Raw genomic sequence first — 4450 nt, 5'->3', positions numbered from 1 at the left:
AAACTGTTATTTTGGAACAGCTTCGTTCATGAAACAGTTACAATCGAAACTGTTTCTTAAAAAGAACAGTTTATCCCATCTCTAACAAAGATATAGAAGATGACGAGAACAATATTACAATACATAACTAAACGTGGTCTAGAGGAAAATCTTTAATTTGGGACTCCACTTGCGTTGACACTCTAGCTCCATCTCACTTGCCCAATACCTCCAGACGCGCAGCATCTGCTGCTGAATTAGCCGTGAAAAATAAAGTCAATAAATATGCTCATCTTTTAGATAATTATATCGTTGTCCCCTTTGCTGTGGAGGCCTTCGGTCCTTGCAGCCATGACGCTAAAGTTTTAGTATCTCAAATCGACCAAATTTTGATCTCCATTACTGGTGATCGTCGTTGCACTACTTATTTGCGTCAACGTTTGAGTATTGCAATTCAACGCGGAAATGCAATGAGCGTTTTGGGTACTCTTCCCGAGTCCAGCCCTTTGGACGAACTCTTTCTATTGTAAAATTTATTAAGTATTCCGTATGTAAATTCTACTGCAACAAAAGGCATAAATTAATAACAACTGACATAAAACTCCAAAAGTTTACACTACACATTAAATGGATCCAAGTTCAATCCATGGAAATTGGCATATTTTGTACATCTGGAGACCGGAGAGAGAGAGATTTAGAATTTCTATTATAAACAATTTTATGAAATCTTGAATTCTTAACAGGAATACGAAGACTGATTTTGCTTATGAATGATTTACAATCAATATCACCCTTAATAACTTTACAAAAAATGAATAATCAATATCTTGACGTCTGGTAAATAAACTATAATAATAATAATAATAATAATAATAATAATAATAATAATAAGCTTGTACTTGCTACTTTGTAAAAGGAAATTGTATTAGAACAAAGGAAGGAGTCCATAATTGTACCTATCTTTAAGAAGGGGGAGAAGACTGATTGTAGTAACTTTCGAGGAATATCACTTTTGCTGACATCGTTCACAATTTTGTCCAACATTCCTTTGAAAAATTAACTCGATACGTAGATTAAATTATTGGGGATCATCAGTGTGGTTTTTTTATTTTATTTATTTATTTAACTAGCTTGCTAGTGAGTACAAATTACACTTATAAAACAAACATGTTTCTAGCCACTACCGTAAGAGCCAGGCTCGTGTACGGTGTGGTCTTAGTCAATAATATAACATAAAATTTACAAGGAAAGTTTACTAAATTCAGCAAGTAACTTAATTTAAACCAATAAATACAACACAAGAGCAAGAATAAAGAAGAAAGAGAGGAAAAGAGACAAAAATACACATTTAATATAAATTGACAATCCGACAGAAGCCAGTGATATTCAATGATAATATGAATATAGTCGACAGAAATAAAAGGTAAAAAAAAATACATTTGTTAATATTATATATCATGGATAATTTTACAAATTTCTTTTTTAAAAGCTTCAATTTTAAAATATTTCAAATTTGGAAAATGGTTTGTAATTTTATTGTAAAGTCTTGGGAAAACTAGCACCATGTGTAAGAGCTGCACTTGTATGACATTTAGGCTCAATTAATGGGAAAGTAGACTTTTGTCTTCGACTGGGATATTCATGTGATTAGATTTATGTTTTATTTGATTTCCGTGATAGTAAGTTAGTAAACTATATTTATAAATTTCTTCAATAGGCAATACATTAAAATCTGTATAAATTTGTTGGGTAATCCATATTTTTGGAGAGACAAATTTTTATTAATCTTCTGTGTAATAAAATTAATGGATTAGGCGTAATAGACCGACTATTGAGCAGATTCTTTGTATTCGACAGGTATTGGAGAAAAAATGAAAGAATAAGGGTACAGTACATCAGTTATTCATAGATTTCAAAAAGCCATATGACTCGATTAAGAGAGAAGTTTTATATAATATTCTTATTGAATTTTGTATTCCCAAGAAACTAGTACCTCAGTGAACGTACAGCAGAGTCCGTATAGCCACTTTCTGTTTGGTTCTTTTCCAATAATTATCTTCATAATAAATATAATATCACCTTTTCAGGAAACAATAGCAAGAAGCGGAATCATGACTCTGAATTAGTACGTAACATGTACCAATTTCCAAATCATACAATTTGGTAAGGCAGAATTATATATATAGCTACTGGATAAATGCTCAAGGCGAAAGTTTGAATAATCTGATTTTCCCTTCATTTACATAAGCAATAGTGTCCCCTGTCACAAAAGAGTGGCAAGTAGATCAGAGTCTACAGAGAGATTTATCGTTGTAACTCCAAACAAACATTTTGTCATCGTTGAAGCTTACTTTGGCAAGAGGGACATGGAAGTATCAAGAATAGAAACTTAATATAAAAATTCACCCGTCACTGTTTGTGATCAGTTGCGACTTACACAAGCGACAACCACTGAACATGACAAGACAAGCAAACAAAATCGAAACGTGTGCATTCAGCGGCCACAGTACGTACTACTGCATCCTGCTCTTTTTTCCCGTGTGTATTCAGTTGATTCGGACTTCATGCCCTGAATACGAGATGAGCTGTAGCTTCTACTACTACTACGTCTACTACTATAGTCTTTTTACAGGTTCTTTTCCTTTTAAAAATAAAAATATTGTAAAAGATTAAACTTTTTTTTTTATAAAAATGCAGGGACATGTAAAAGGTAAAATCATGTTTTATATATGCCGGTCGGCATTGGAACATTGTTAGAGAACAAAGCCATATTTGGTGTCGGGATATGCCGCATGATGGCGTGGTATAAGTTACCTCGTCGTAAGCAAGCTCTTGTCTTTGCTTCTATCGAGTACACTACCTACATCCGTCTTGCATTTAAGAACGCTTTTTACAAGAAGCCTATGTATATGGCTGTTGTGTACTATATATTTGAAACTCATATTCCTTGCGTATACTCAGCGGTAATGCTTTTACCTCACGTACGTACGAACGATTCTCTCCAGAAAGGGTAGCTCATATGACGAGACGCGAACAAGGAACCGGAATTACAATGACCAGACATAAAACAAGCACTCCACTTCCTTGTTCTAAAGAGACGTCGGAAATATTACTTGATTCATAGTTCGCAGCAGATGGAATTATACTGCAGGTTGTCGCTTGTAATATCGCATTTTGGCATACAAACCTGTATTCGAATTATTTTGTATTAAGCCAATGAATAAAACATATAAGGTAAAGGTAAGGGTATTCCCCTTTGGAAACATGGAGTTAAAGCTTCATGCTTCCATAACGTAGGGCAGTGATGTCACGAAAATAGCACAGCAACTTATGATTTGAAGTTAGGATCCTCTGTAAAAGACTGCATGTAATTAGAGCTAGGATTCTTAGATAAATAAATATTTTATATACACTGTAATAGAAACTCGTAATTGTATTATAAGTTTCAGATAAGGTAACCTGAGCGTATATTTTTAGTCTTATATCACGTATTATTTTGAATTTTTAAATGTAAATACATATTTTCAAATATTTACATAAAAACACATAAGAATTAATATGATGAAGGATGGATAGAACGGAGAAAAATTCTCTCCGGCACCGGGACTCGAACCCGGGGTTTTAGCTCTACGTGCTGATGCTTTATCCACTAAGCCACACCAGATTCCAGTTCCGATGCCGGATCGAATCCCATCAGTTTCAGTTCTACTCCTCTACTCCTCAGTTTTCCCTTTGGTGGCCTACCCTCATGTACTGTGTCACAGAATATGTGACAGTGGCGCAATGTCCAACGCACTATGTACAGAGGTGCACTCATTACGAGTGACTAAGTGGCCGGGATCCGATGGGATATACGCAGTCCTGAATCACTAAGTGATTAGGCCTACGAAGTACATATGATATTTCCGTGCAGGAATTCTGCTTTATCATATGACGAAGGATGGAGAGAACAGAGAAAAATGTGGTTTAGTGGATAAAGCATCAGCACGTAGAGCTGAAAACCCGGGTTCGAGTCCCGGTGACGGAGAGAAGAGGATGACGTCGCTGACCTATCCAATGAGGTTGTGTGCTTAGGACCACGCTTCTACCGTCTTTTACCTCCGGTACTCAATTTGAGAGGTGATTGAGTAGATCTCAGAGCCGGTTTTGGAAGTTTTGGCAACGACAAAAATATACCACTACCTGGAATTGAATATGGGACCTTTCAATCCGTATCTAGTTGTTTTACCAGCAAAATTAACGAAATAGCCAGGCAGTGGCTAAATCATTTTAAAAAAGGGAAAATTTGAATATCTAACAGACAAAGAGACGGCCCGAATAATACTTCATTTTTTATTTATTAACTTTTTATTTTTTGTTAATATTATTGTGTTAGCCAACAACAGGTTATTCACGTGAATATTTATAATTTTTTTGCATTGATTCCCTTTAAATTTAGTCTATACAGGATTTAAACGAAACAAGCTGCCAA

This window comes from Periplaneta americana, chromosome 14 (assembly GCF_040183065.1).
Source record: "Periplaneta americana isolate PAMFEO1 chromosome 14, P.americana_PAMFEO1_priV1, whole genome shotgun sequence".
Lineage (NCBI taxonomy): Eukaryota > Metazoa > Arthropoda > Insecta > Blattodea > Blattidae > Periplaneta > Periplaneta americana.
This window is presented reverse-complemented; position numbering follows the sequence as displayed.